Here is a 15486-nt window from a genome sequence, read left to right as displayed (position 1 = left end):
TAATAAAGATTAATTAGTGTAAGTTATAGTGTCTGAAGTGTATACATTCAAGCTGTTAAATGTGTCAATGGAGATCCATTATGACAACAACAGGCATATTATTCTCAATAGGGATTGGTCTATTTGCCAGTATGAGATGTGTGCTTGTTATTAAGACAAAACCAGTGAGAAGAGCACAGATTTGAATGCAGCTGAAATAAGAGCCTTGCTTTACACAGCATGATAAGCCTTGATTTTGTAAACACTATTACTTTGCTTTCATTACATATTCCTGCTGGTATTATTTCATGGCATCAGCTATTTTACAGGATTTTATTTGTCATCATCCAAAATCAGCCCAACGAACATGCGTAACACTTCACAGCTTAGGAAACAAAATCAGCTTGGTGATTTATGAAGGATAAGTATTTGAATTGCAAATAGAATCTGTATCAAACCCATATCAATATCTGCCCATGTCTAGATGGCCCATCAGATGAAAAACGCTAAAGCTCACGGAATTTCTACAGCAAATAGCACACAAGGGAGTGTTGTGGCTAACAGCATATCCATATGCTTGGACATCCTGTAGTCCAGTTAGCGGGCATCCGCTCACTACTGCACCAGAGAGAGGTGATTACTGCTGTAAAGACCAAACCATCTGTGTCTATGCATCCATATTGGCAATTTAGATATACTCACACCACCTCTTCATTCACCATCTCTTTAACTTGCTAGAAGATTTGAACTGATTTTAAGGCTATTATCAACATATTTTAAAATAAGCATTAAATGCAACAGTAGGATATTTGCTGTAAACTTGCTGTTTTAATGTTACAAACACCAGTAGAAAATCACATTGAAACATTTTGAATGCATAAGCCAGTTTGTAAAGTTCAGTGCATGAACTGGTTTTCAGAAAGGCCGGTAGTTGCATGGGATGGGCAAGTCCTCACTACACCGAGATGGGTACTTCTGAAGGCATTTCCAAATCCCCCACAGCAGCCTGGCCCCACTGTGGTATTCCAGGCAAGTAGAATAGACATCTCCTCTCCACTTCCCAGGCTGTCACGCTGGAGAGTTTTCCTTTGTTTGTATTTCTCAAAGGAACATTTTTCCCATGCCCGCTTAGAAATTGTTTCTTAACACTCTGTTTTCCACACTTGAGATTTTTATCCCGGAGTCTTCTGGGCATGGTACTCCTTGAATTTTGTGGGACTACCACTGTGCTAGGACATTGACCCTTACAGAAGAACATTCAGACATCAAAATTGGATATCATTTTCTCTGGGATATTTTTGTTTGCTTGCTTGCTTGCTCACTTGTTTTTAAGTTTTAGCTTGTAAGAAGGTTCATTGTCTCACTCTTCTGTGACTCAAAGTTAAATCAAAGAATTTTCCTCAGAACTTCATCAGAAAAAAAAGTTCTTTTATGAGCTGAGATCAAGCATCAAAGCTTTCAGCCCTAGAGAAGCTTGTGAGGAATTTACAAGTATTTGAAATTGAGGAAAAAAAACAAACATGCCAAGAGTGACTTCCCTGACACCTGGGGAAATGCGGTTCCTGCCTTTCTTCCTGCCTCCAGTTAAATCAAACTTCAGCTTTTTCAGAGAGCAACATAAGTAGGGCTCAAGGCTAGATCTTCCACTCACTTTTCGCTGGCTTTCTGCTAGCTGTCTCATTCAGGTTCACCTTAATACAAGAGAAGGAAAGCGAGGAGGGAGACATGGGAAAAGGAACCATCTCTCCTTCCTTTCCTAAACGTGAATGACTGTGCTGAACCTCCAACCCAGAAATGCTTACCTCGTCCACTCTGATGGACAACTCATAGTACAAGGGGACTTTTCCAGAAACTTGAGAGGTTCACAACACCCCATGCACACGGTCTCTGTTTGAAGTCTTTTTCTCTTGCAGACATGCCAATTCAGAGCTGGGCTCAGCTGCCACCTGAGGCACTAAAGCAGCAGGATGAGTGTTCATAGCTTTGCTCTGATCCAAGAAATCCAGAGTAATGCCTGTGCTTAGCTTTATACATCTGGGACAGAATCACAAGTGCATGCAGTGTCAGAGCCTAAGCAAGTCAGTAATACCCAGTAGCACACTCCAAAAATTGTTTCCCTGTGCTGTCAGGGATTGAAGTATTAGTGGACTATGCCTCAAGAGAGCCATGAAAATCCAAAACGTCCGTATATCACTGACTGTGATCTGCTTGTTTGATTAAGATCTCAAGATTAAAGCTGGATAAGGGAGAAATCCCTTTCCACAAAACCTTCGCTTTCTCAGAAACAAAGAGATTATTCTGCCCAGTATGTAATGAAATTGTAGTTTCCTGAAATAACATAAAACGTCAGGGCAACCCACCCTACAGGAGCACAGATGGCTACACTGAGAGGGTGGGCAGCATTTGTAGATGAGGTAAAGTGTCACCTGAATCTGGCCAGTTCTGAGTCTTCAGCCACAGCTCCTGCTCATGACCCCTGTACCATGGATGAGGAATATTATAGAAATGCCAGTGTCTGGTTTTGCTTTCTGTAAATGAAAAACAATAGCAACTGTTTTACTGTGGTGTTGGTCAGCATCCCATCTGTGGAAGGTGTTGAAAAAAGAAAATAAAGCCTTTGCTTTGTCAGTTTGAATTCATAATTAATCATAAGGTTTCCTACCTTGCAATCTAGCCATCCAAAATCTGGAACTTAACACACCTAAACTACAGCTTGTGTTACTTTCCATATATTAATCATTCCTGGAGTTCAAAATATGTTCATTTGCTTAATATGAATCCATTAATGTACTGTGTTAACATATATTTACTGAAGATCACAGCTGTGCTTTGGCATATTTATAATTAGATGCACAGTTTATCAGGCAGTTACAGAAGATATGTATCTGGTTGTGACCCACTTAAGGATTCCAGCCATGTAATTTCCTTTTTCCTTTTTTTTTTTTTCCCGGTAAACTAATCACTGCTACTATTTGGAACTATATATTAAAAATACCTCAATTACATGCATTTCACTATGAATGAACCTTTTTCTAATAATGGCGTTGCACCTGAAGTAATTAAATAGCTGTAGAGCTTATAATCACAACAGAAATTGAATTTTCAGTTAACAATTTCGAAGTCCTATTGATGAAGATTCCAACTGATTACAATTCCTATTGATTGAAAGTGATTTTAATCAGTTTGGTTGTTTTTTTAGAGGATTGACCACAAAATAAATAGTCTTTTCCCATCTGAGAATATTTGCATTACTAGGACCTATACAGGGATGAAGCTTAAAATTCAGTGTTGGTTTACTTTGCCTAGCTGTCTCCCCTGAAGAGAGAAAAACAACTCTTCTTTGAAGCCACTCAGCGCCATAATTTTAAATGCATGGGCATATCCATCTCCTGTGGATAAGACATCAGAAAATTGTAAATTCCCATTTCTGAAACTGCCACACAGCTCAGCCAGTTCAAACATTTACTTGCTTGAGTTCTTAAGCACGAAGCAAGTATGGAAATCAACTATAAAAATGAAAGTTAATGGTTTATCAAGTGTAAAACCCAAATGCTTAATTTCACTACTAATATAACGTTAGCTTTCTAAAAGACTATTAATTTGTTCATATTATGCACCTGCAGCATTTTCCATTGTTCTTTTTTTCTGAGATATATAAACCTTATACTTATGGCAAAATTAACAAGTCGTGTGGAATAACTTGACATGAGCCATTCCAATTGTTTCAGCCTTCCCAGGGGCTGTGGTCTAGGATTTCTCAAACCTCATACTAGTGACAGCCTCAGCCAGACAGGCTGTCCCCATCCCTGATTCGACCCCATAGTGATTATTGGTATTCAGCCACAGATTTTAGTGATCTAAAGGAGAATTTCAGTGGGGAGAGCATGAGGTAGTGGCTCTGAAGGCATCATCGTGGCATTGCACAAACCAAATACCTGCCTGGTTGGCGACTGTGAGAAAACCCAGTTGACTGGCTCCATTTCAGAGGCATGAATTTCATGCCAGGAATGGAAGTCCTGCCACCAGCCTGCCTATTCAGGAATACATGGTGGTGAGCTTCACTGAAATCCTTAAAGAACCAGAACAGAAATCTCCATCCAGACAAAAATTCAGTTGCAAATCCGTCATATCTGGCCTGTAGAGTATAAGACCATAAAACATTATAAGATATGAGTCGTTGTCCTAAACCATAACACTTTCCTAATTTTTACGTGATCTATGAGTATCATCAAGTCAAAAATTCCATCACAGCAGGGAGTACTCACTTTCTCTCGCTCTCATGCATAGTATGGACAGGCTCACAAAAAATATCTGTAACTGATCCCTGAACACCTGAACTTCAATAAAGGGCAATTGTCAAAGTCCTGTAAGTTCATCTTTAGATCTAATATCCTAAATGGTTCCTTTGCACGGTAAAATATCTCTGTTTACGCATTATAGTGCACAAGTCTTCCTAGAAGGATAATGGTTAAGTTGAGCTGATATTCTGTCTTTTAATCTTGTTAGCACCTTGACACCTTTACTGTCAACTCCAGAATCCTGCAATATTGTGAATTCATCTTAGTGTCTAGCACCAGGTGGGGGATGCACTCTGCTTCCCTGGCATCGTAATGCTATAGCTGAGGACAAAAAGTATAATATCAGCAGGTGTTTTGAAAAATCAGATCACCTACAGATTTTTTTTAATCATTTAAAAAAAAAAAAAATTAAAACCATTTGGATAGTGTGATAGATAAATTATCAGAGAAACTGCAACATACAGAAAAGATTCAGGACCCAGAGTCCGGCGATTTCTTTAAATTTTCACCCAAGTCGAGATGACAAACAGATGGCACAGTTAGGAAAATCTAGAAGGCAAAATATAGCCCCCATGTCACTTTAATGATGCCTCTGCTTATCACAGCCTACATTTTAGATCAACTTATAAAATGTTTTTCTAAATCGCAAAACTCTCTTGAGCTCTATTTTCTAAAGACAAACTGGTCTGTAAAGATGCATCAGTCAAGCAGAAGATTAATTCCTGTTGTACCAAGTTGTTGTTTTTGGCACAGAAGTCAATATTTATAAGACAGAAAGCAGCTGTAGTACACAAGTCAGCATAGTGCATAAATCTTTGCAGCAGGTTGTAGCGGGATGATGGTACTATCCACAGGTAACACGATGGAAGCGCTGCCGCAACAGAGCCTTCCTAATGGTGGTCATCCATTTACCAGTGTGAGCCACGCTAATGAGGTCACACTGATTCACTTCGTGTCATTTCCCCTTTGGAAGCAATCAGCCCAAATATAAACCAGCGATACATTAGAAGAGGTCACCCAGCGCAACGGCTCTGTAAAGAGTGAGCTGTTTGTATAGGACTCCGAGCCAGATCCAAGCTTGCCCGGAGCAATAGGACATGCGGCTACTGACAACAGGGCCTGGGAAGCAGATTAACCCCCCGTCCCCTCCAAAGCTGGCGGAGGTGAAGAGCTTGCTCTCGGCTCGGCCTGCGGTGCGGTGCTTCATCCCGCCTCTCTCATCACCCCGCCACATAGGCCGCGGGGGCAGCAGGGAAGATGGGGGGTTAACTCTCCATTTTCCTCCTGCAGATTGAAGCTTTTGCCTCCCGCTCTGCAATGCCAGACCCCATGGCCGCTTTGGGATAGCAGAGGGGCAGGGGCGCAGCACTGCCAGGAGCTGTGGCAGATGTGGTCCTGCCTCCCTTGCAGAGGGACAAGAGACTTGTCCTCTGACAGACATGCCGCCCGCCCTCGTCCACCTCTCCTGCCCACCACACCAGCAGCTTAACTACTAACCACTCTGTTTTGGGGGGTTTCTTTTGGTTTTTATTCAGATGATCTGAATGCCATCGAGGCCAACAGGACCATTCCCTTGCTTGCAAAGGGGTTCTCACCAGTGCCAGAGCTCCTGGGTCCGATTGAGGGGCTTGATGTTGATCACGTAGCACTGCACTCCCCCTTGGTGCTGAGCTATGCCTCTGGGGCAATGAGACTCCCAACCTCCTTCTCCTCCACATCAGAGACCTGGTGTGGTCGGCAGCAGGGTCAGGGCATGGAAGCTGGTGGCCAAGTGGCTCAGACAAGCCCCTTCCCTCCTCAGCTTCCACATCTTCAGCCTGGCAACCATTTCCTTCTGTGGCACATGCTGAGCTCTGCGGAGGAGAGGCTAGAGCTAGTGAAATTTTTGATGCACAAGGTTATACAGACTACACACCTCTCCATCAGCCTTTTTTCCTGTGCTGAAATTGATATTAGAACCCTTGACACAGTGTTATCCCTAAGGTAGCTATCCATGAAGGTAGCTCAGCCCAGAGAGGGACTCAGGTATTCCTCTCCCTTCTTGAGAAGGCTGACACACCAAATTCTGGTCTCCTGGCGCTGCTCATATGAGTGCATTTACTCACATACAAGACCCTATGCAGTTTCCAGATTTCTCTCTAACCAGTGCTGCACTTGTTCTGACATTTCCAGCCTCACTTGACCAAATTATATGTGGGTTTAGGCGAAGGTGTTAGAAATTTCATGTCAAATAGATGCAGATTGAGCCCACATGGGAAGCAGGAAATACAATAGAAATGTGCAACTCCATTATGTGAATTTATCAGTGTACATTCGGCATGCTTTATAAATTTCACTAGCGTGATCATCTGTTTCGTTCCTAGAAGAGAAAAAGCTAGCAAATATGAATTTCTTGAAATAGGCGGCAGAAAGAGATTGACTTGAAATAAACAAAATAGTTGAAATTAAATTTTCTTGGCAAGATTTGCTTGTGTTGTTCATCAAATAAATGTACATTATGTCTTGCACTGTTACTCAGCTGTGATCCTATAATGTGTTCTCTGCATCCTGTCAGACATATGATCCTTTGTCCCATAATAGACCCAACTATCTCACAACCAGCTGAGCTCAGGGTCATCCCAGGGTCAGGCTGGTTAAAGATGGCTGTCACTTCACTGCCTGACTCACAGACGCGCTTTAAATCACCTTTATCTTACTTGTGCTGATGCTTTCCAGCCACCGCTGTAGCAGGAGCTGTAGCATCTATGTACGATGCGGGGAAATATCTCGTAGCACCCCTGAAAATTTCTCTGTGCGTATGCGATGTGCGATGCACCAATTATAAAGAAAACGCAGTTCGATGTTGTGAAATGAGAACCATTTCAAATCCCTTTATGCAAGGTAGCTAAACAGTATGGTTCTCATCCATCTCGCAAATGAAAACAAAAATTCAGAGGGTGAAATATCACCTTTCAGATCAGAAATATAATTATTACTTAGCCTGAAATTTCCAGCAAAAAGAGTATTTGCATAAGAAGGACAGATAATCTGGGAAATGCATCACCTGATGCTTTTATTGTGATAAATACCTCCCTTCAGCTCCCGATGCTATACAACTTCTTAATGTTTGTCACTAGTCTCCAAGGTATAGAAGAAAGACAGGCCTTAATTGTGAATTTACACATGCTTTATTGCCGGTGCAATGGCATGAACACATTTAACAGGATTGTCATTCCAGTTAATTATGCTGATTCTGACATGTACCTATCACGTCTAAAATTGATAGTGCCTTTCGACCAGTTAGTAGCATCACAATATGTTGTGTCTTTCTCGCTGAGGTTAAGCATGTTAGGGGCCAGAGAATGGCAGGAGGAAGAGTCCCTGCATACTAAGTGAGCGTCACTAGCTAGACATCGAACCCTCCCTGTAAGAGAACTGTAGAGAGCTCAAACCCAGCACATGTTCTGCATTTCTATGGTGTGCTCCAGCCCCAACCCACCTGCCCCAGGCAAAGACAACAATCTTCATTATGCCTAATAGTAAACAACACCGTCCCAGCCCCTCGGAAACTCTTGGCCTTGTTCACAATGTGTAATACCATGCACCCAGGCAGATGGTAACACTTATTAAACATATTAAAGCAGAAGAAAAGACGGCAGAAAAGGAGGCAACTATTAGAAAACACTTTGTGGCGAGGGAAAAAACAATTTCCATGTTTTCCCTGCAGCAGAAGTCTGAGTCTGTGAATTCCAGACTGAAGAAATTGGGGGAAAATTTGAAATCAACAATAAACAACAAACAAATATCAAAAGAGAGTAAAACACCATCCTTACCCTCAGCAGAATTATTGTTGCTCAGATCAAAGCCTCACTTTAAAACCTCACACTGAAAAGGCAGATAGAATCTGGGGAAACCATACATCCTCCTTTCCTTCCCATACACCCCAGTATAAATCTTGTGGGGCATTCCAGAAGGGAAACGGAGGTGCATGTATCTTACAGTCACACCTGGCTGACAAGGGTGATATTTTCAGATTGTCTAAATTAGATGGAGGGAGGGAGGGAGGGAGGGAGGGAGGGAGGAAGGAAGGAAGGAAGGAAGGAAGGAAGGAAGGAAGGAAGGAAGGAAGGAAGGAAGGACATGTTTGCTTTTGTAAAAAAAAATTTGTCATTTATTTTCTATCATGTGACCCACATGCCTTTTAAAGAAAAGCAAACTTTTATGCTACACCCAAAAGCACAAAACCATGGGTGATGTGTTACTCCAAGCTAGAGTAAACAGCCCAGAATCCTGGCAGAAAGAACCCAGAGGAATTATAAAATGCATTAAGGAATAGCAGCCCTGTTGGATGGTCATGTGAAATGCAACTTGGAATACCTCTCCAGGTATTACAGTGGTTTCACATTGTGCCTGGGAAAGGAAGAAATATAACCACTGAAGTTGTTCTTCTCTATGCTGTCCCCCTGCTCCTGCCCAGCCTGGGCAACAGTCTCTTCTTCTGGCTACCCCAGTGCCTTGTAGCCACTACCGTTGGGAACAGTGGCAGCTATTGCCAGCAGAGCCCCTGCGTGATTGTCTCTCTTCTTTCCTCACAGCAGCCTTGCCCTTTCGACCACCCTCATCCTCATCTGGATTAAAGCAACAGAAAGGCTGCATCAAGGGCTGGACAACACAAGTTTATGAGGTCTGGAAAACTGGAAAGGCTTGGAGCACCAGTAAAGGGATCCTGAAGAGTTTGTCTCATGGATGTGGATAAGTATCTGGGAAACATCTAGATAAAGGTTCATGTTTAAAATTCTTCTAAACAAGAGAGTAAACTGTATGCAGGGAGGAATTCCTTCCCCTTGCTTATCCTAATAAGAACTTTCACAGGTCCTCACCTTTCTAGTGTCTCCAGAATTCATTTTGCTGGTCAAGAAAAAGCAGTATTTTCAGTACTGGCGTCCTGGCTAAGCATACATACTCCTACTCACAATTAAAGGGATGTTCCCACGTGACAGTTCAAGAAATGTCCTTCAGATCTAGCTGACATGATCTCTGGAGCAGAGCACGGTGCCTGCCTTCGGACGAGCCCATATTGAGCAGGTATGTCTCAAGACAGGGCTGCTGACAGACTTCATTCCTTTCTCCCTCTTCTCTTTGAGCTCAGATACTGTTCACCCCACAAGTACTGACTTTTGGGGCTACTTGCACAGTCCTTTTTCTGAGAAACTCCCCATTGAAACTGCTAGGGTGTTTTATATAGCACAAATATGGCAGGAGTTAGCCTTTTGTGATGAAAGGGAATTTTCTATTTCATGCCTGCTGGCATTTTTTTTCTTTAAATGTTTTACAACAATAAAAAAAAAGTCCTATCCTCTGAGATGTGAACGATAAATCTTATATTATTTAATATTCACTTAAATGCAGATTGCTTTTTTCCCAAAGGATTATATATATTCCTTGCCCTGGAGAATATTTAGAGACAGATAAACCTAATTTTAAGGCTCAGGCTGGACTCCATCACCTTTAGTGTTGCTGCTCCGAACTGGTATACAACTGCACTAAACAAAATACCTGCTTTAAGGATTAAAAAAGGTGAAAAAACATTCCTCGTACTCATACATCCTAAAGGACACACCCATGATCATTCTGTTCACTCAGTGTGGACCTTTTGGACATTTTAGCCCTCAAAGGTGCTTCACCGAGGAGAACAGCTATTTGAATTTCCAGTATGAGGCAGCAGCATCCTTCTCCCTCCTCGTGCAGGCACCAGGGATGCAGGGGACCCTGTACAGCTGCGTGGTGACCGCCGTCCCACGTGGCTGAAGGCGCAGGGTGCCCTCGAGGAAGGGGCCCGGTTCCTTTCGTCTCCTCTCAGCCAACACACACCTGAATGCAGTTAATATTGCTCAGCTCTTCCAGTCGTCTCCCGGCCGGTTTGGTTTCGGCCTCTTAAGAGGAAAGGAATTTTATGAAATAAAGATCTAAGGGTTGGAAACGTGTGTGCAAAGGAGGAGGGGGAGTGTGACAAACCTCGCGGCCCATGTGAAAGGTTGTTTTGCTTCTAGACCAAAGGGGAGGAGGCCTGATCCTGCTCCCGTGCTAGATAAGCAGATATCCTGCAGGCAAGCAAAGCTGGCAACAGGCTGATATTGTGGGGAGAGTTGAAAAGCCTGTTTTTCTATATGCACAACAAACCAGAAATGTTGACAGAAAAGCAAAAGAACATCTGCTCATGCTGATCTATGAGCGCTTTCCCTGGCTCCATTAACCTCCCTTCTTTCTCTCTCTCTCTCTTTCTTTTCCTAAACTGAAAATTATCATTTTAAATGTTCAAGGCTTTCATTTCTCTATTAATCAAATTAAATCTCCTTAGCCACAGTTAAAATACTCTGTGAGGTGCTTCGACCAAAGACCATTTGCTTTGCAATTAGAACTCATTTTTAATACAACAGGGGGGAAATAGAGAACCACAGCTTTAGAATCAATATAACTATAAATTACTTGGAAAAGGAAACAGTAGCATCCTAGCTTAAAACAACAGATTTATTATCAAAGTGGGTAGTATTGTATCGACAGAGTATGTAAGTTTTATAAAGAAAGAGCGAAGGAGAGACACACAGAGAGAAATCAATGTCAGCGTGGGCTCACTGTTGCTTTAAATGCTGCATTTGTGGTAACTAATTTTCACTTATTATTTTAAATTGTAAAATGTCACATTGAAAAATGTTTAGTGGCTAAAAAAATCCTGTCTGCAGTATTTTCTAGAGCAAAACTCTGCTGATTTTAATGAAAAAGGTCTGCAGAAAAGGGTCTCATAATGTGTTCTGTATTTAATCCTGGTTAAGAAGGGTTACTAAAGGGCTCCTCCATTCCTGTATTTTGAAGAGGATCATAGCTAAGGTTGCAGCTAAGATTTGTTTTTAAGCCTCAGTGATTTGCATTTATTTTGATTCACACCTTCTGGATAAGAGTGAGTGAAATTGTTCTTTCTGATAGCAGTAAATATTTTAAATGCATCATCCTCCCCCTCCACAAGCAGGATTCCCCTGTGGTTGCTCCCCTATACAATACAAAAAAAACCCAACAAAAAAAACCCCTTGCACGTCTGACCAGAAGATTTTTTGCTGGGTTTCCACCGCTTTCAGTGCACAGTCTGCCCTTCTGTCTTCTCAGTGGAAAGCAGAAGGGACATTTTTGCCCGTTGGTGAATACAGAGTTTGCAGTTAGGGCCTGATCCAGAGCCCAGGGTAATGGATGTGTCTTCCTCTGTTTCAGCTCCAGTGAAAGTGGGAGTCAACCTGTATGGTTGACTGGTCTCGAAACACATCACCATGTTCATAAAGGGGATTACATGGAGATTGTTCGGATTTCTGGAGTCTCTCGTCTGACTTGTAACCAAACTGTTCAGTTAGAGGAGTCTCAGCAGAATTTTCAGTGGGTTTTGTGTATGTTCTCTGCATTCTTTACTATGCCATTCACAACCCAGGGTGAGAAAAGTGCGATCTGAAGAGAGAGAAGTTATCTTTACTGGTGGATTGCCAGGTTCAATGAGCTTAATCTTTTGATTTGCAGACCTGTGGATCTCAGGTGAGCTGAATCTCCCTGTGCAGTGAGCCAGGGGCAGAGCCCACTCAACACCGGTGTGTGCATGGGGTCAGGTACAAGCCTCTGCTAACATTCAAACCTTTCAGTTTGTGAGCTGACTTGAAAGAAGCTCCAGTAATGCCTTTTCAAATGAACGTAAGTTCTGGGGAAACATATATGTTCCTATGGATAAAGATATTGCGTGTTTCTTGTGCAGTGAGGTGTGTCACTGAGGACATTGCCTCACCTTCTATTTTCATGATCATTGCCTCGCCTCCTTGCAGTGTCAGAAATATGAAAAATAAGATATACAGGGGGTGGGGCATAATATGCTGCAAAGCCCCATGGGGTCCTGCCTGTCTGCAATACCCTCTTCCATGTCTAAACGTATTGCTCATGCTAATACTGTTTGCTGGAAGGAGTGTTCCTCCAAGATAACATTTTTGCACAGTGAAATATGCCTGCCTCTTCGATGGCTCAGTTCAGATGGGATCACCTTCTAGACAGTTGGGGGGTTTATTGCTTTCTTTTCGACCCCAGCACAGCACAAGGAACACAACACTACCCCAACCAATGCATTTTGTTTTGTCCATCTGTCCTCAGAACACTGCATGGATGTTAAATCTGCAGATAGTACAGAGCAGCGCTGCAGGGATTTTATTTCTTGCAAAAGAGACTGGTCAACGTTTCCAGCTTTGCTGGGTGCCAGCATGAATGTTTTACAACTGCACTAAGAAAACAAATTGAGGCTTGTGTGGCATTTCCACTGCAACCAATGTTTTGCACAGGAGTTAGCTGGGGTAGTAGACCTGTTGCAAAAGTCAAGAAAACGCTTTATCAGTACAGAGGAGTTTCAATTAAAACGGTTAGAAACCCCCATCCCTGTGGCTTAGCCCCTTCCATAACCTTCACTTTCTTACGAAGGCAGTGAGAAGTCTGGACAAGTGGTTATTCTCTGAGACTCCTCCGATGTGCTCCCCCGGATTTGTCCCCAGATGGAGTCTGTGATTTACACAGATGTGCCTTGCACCTGAGGGCTCACTGGTGCGCAGTGAAGGAGAGATTCACACTCCGCCCCCCCCCTCCAATTTCCACCGCCAGCCTCATCCTCCTCACCCCCATCTCTTTTCATTACTTAACAAACCTGGTCTCCTGTGTTTTCTCTGCTCTTTATTCCATGTCACCGGGGCTGAGTGACTGCTGAAGATGAGAGGGGATGAGGAGTGTGAAGAGGGAAGCTTCTGCCTTTGGTCTGAGCCTGACGGGGAATGATGAAAACCACATGGGCTATGAAAAAGTCCAGTCCAACTTTCTGTTTACCGAGATCCCTAGAAACGTCAACATCTGTCACCAAGTTACCCCTAAAAGGGGCACCCCCCTTTGCTACAGGACCCCGATGGCAGGTCCCATCCCTCTTCCCCCGGCACGGGCTGGAGCGGAGGGGTGTTGACAGAGAGAAAAGGGAGGTTATCCGGGATTTGGTGATGGCTGTATTAATAGACAAAGGAGATCAGAAGCGGTACCCCAGGCTCGGCGCGGCGATGCCACCTCAGGCGGGGCCAGCCGGCAGGGCACCCCCCGGACTCATCTCCGTGCTCGCCCTCCCCCGCAGCCGCTGGCCCGAAGGAGGGACCCGCCGAGCTGGGCGAGGAGGAGCGGCGCGGAGAGGCGCGGAGCGGCGCGGAGGGGCCCGGCGGCCGCCGTCCCGCTTGGTTGTTATTACAATGCGCACAACGAATTTTCCACGTATTAGTCATTTCCCGAAGATCTAACCCGAAGACAGCTGCGAACGCAATCGATCCCTACAAAATGCGTTCGCGAAGCGTTCAATCAAAGTAGATATTTCCTTGGATTTATTCCTTTTTTATTTTTTTAATAATCGATAGCATATTGCGCTTGCTTTCTTTTTTTTCTTTTTTTTTCCTTTTTTTTTCCTTTTTTTTTTTTTTTTTTTTTTTTTTTTTTTTTTTTTTTTTTTTTTTTTTTTTTTCCTGGGCGCGAGTGTTCCGCCGACTTACAGCCCCGCGTAGGGCAGAATTAGAAAATGTATAAATACTTCTGCGCAAAGCCAAGCGTATCAGATGCAAAGCGCAACCGCTGCGCAGCGCCGGGAAGCCGGGCAGGCAGCAGGGCAGGGCCGGGGGGGAGGGACTGGGGGGTCCCCCAGTGTGTCCCCCAGTGGGTCCCCCGGTTCCCGACCGTTCCGACACTTCCTACAACTGTTGCGAGCCAAACGCTCCACGGGTCCCTGTATTTTCCTAAGCCCCCCGCTTCCCGCTGGCTACACCTCATCTGAGACCGACGCGAACACAGGCAAAAGAGTTTGTGACTGAGATTGTCCTCTCGCTGTCCCTCGTTTGGGCTTCTATTTGGTTTTATTTGATTTTTTTTTTTTTTTTTTCCTTTTTGCAACTTTTACTTTCTTAAACGGGGAGAATTTGCGCAAGGCGTGGAGTTGGTATTTATAAACTGAGCACCCGGAAAAGTCGTGAACTGGCTAATGGGTTCATCGTAATAGAGACTGGTCATTATTCGGCCACATTTTGATAGGAATCAATCGTCCCGATTTAACTTTACGAGATATACACCTTCAAAGAAAGTAGATAGGAAAGCCAAAATAACTGTAAAAATAATGGCTGAGACATTCTCCGTGTGGAACAAATGCTTAAAATATGTCATTGCCCTATAAAAAATAGCTCGGAAGCATTTTTCCGGGCCAATTTCTGCTCGTATTACTGAAATGCGTAATCCTTTTGAAGTTACATGGCAAACAGGGCTCCTCGCATGATCAAAATCAACAAAGTTTGCCCCCAGATTTTTAGGCACAAGGGAAGACTTCTTTTCTCCAGAGCTCCCATTGATTTCAATGGTCATTCTGAGCCTGAAACAGGAGTAACTGTGACCTGTAATATTTTATGACACATAAACCATAAAAGAATAATGTTAACAGTGAAAGTCGGCCAAGTAGCGTGCCTGGGGGAGAAAAGGAATGTTTGCCTTGGAAAGGGAGAAAGGGAAAAAGGAGAGAGAATGCGGGAGAGAAAGAGAGAAAAAGTGAGAAAGACACAGGAAAAGACAGAGAGAAGAAAAGAAGAAGAAAAAGAAAGAAAAGAAAGAAAAGGAAGAAAAGAGAAGAAAAGAAAGAGAGAGAGAAAGAGAGAAAGAAAGAGAGAAAGAGAGAGAGAGAAAGAGAGAAAGAGAAAGAGAGAAAGAGAGAAAGAGAGAAAGAGAGAGAGAGAGAGAGAGAGAGAGAGAGAGAGAGAGAAAGAAAGAAAGAAAGAAAGAAAGAAAGAAAGAAAGAAAGAAAGAAAGAAAGAAAGAAAGAAAGAAAGAAAGAAAGAAAGAAAGAAAGAAAGATTTTTTTAAAATATTATATTGTATTTATTATTTATTTACATATTTCTGTATTCCCTTTTTGTGGTTACTAGTTTACTGCGGTCTCACAGAGCTAATTGCTCGGGGAAAGCAAACAAGAGATCTTGCTCCTAAATTTAGGAGGAAAAACATTACGAAACTATTCTTTCCCCGCAAAAGAAAAACGCAGACCCCCTCTCCCCGCCGCCTCGGGGGTCCCCGCCGTCCCCCCAAGTCCCCTCCCGGCAGCGGCGCTGCCCCCCGGGCTCTCCCCCCGACACCCCCGGGGGCCCGCCCGGCTCGGCGC

The sequence above is a fragment of the Calidris pugnax genome, unplaced genomic scaffold, assembly GCF_001431845.1.
Source record: "Calidris pugnax isolate Ruff unplaced genomic scaffold, ASM143184v1 scaffold11, whole genome shotgun sequence".
Classification (NCBI taxonomy): Eukaryota; Metazoa; Chordata; class Aves; order Charadriiformes; family Scolopacidae; genus Calidris; species Calidris pugnax.
This window is presented reverse-complemented; position numbering follows the sequence as displayed.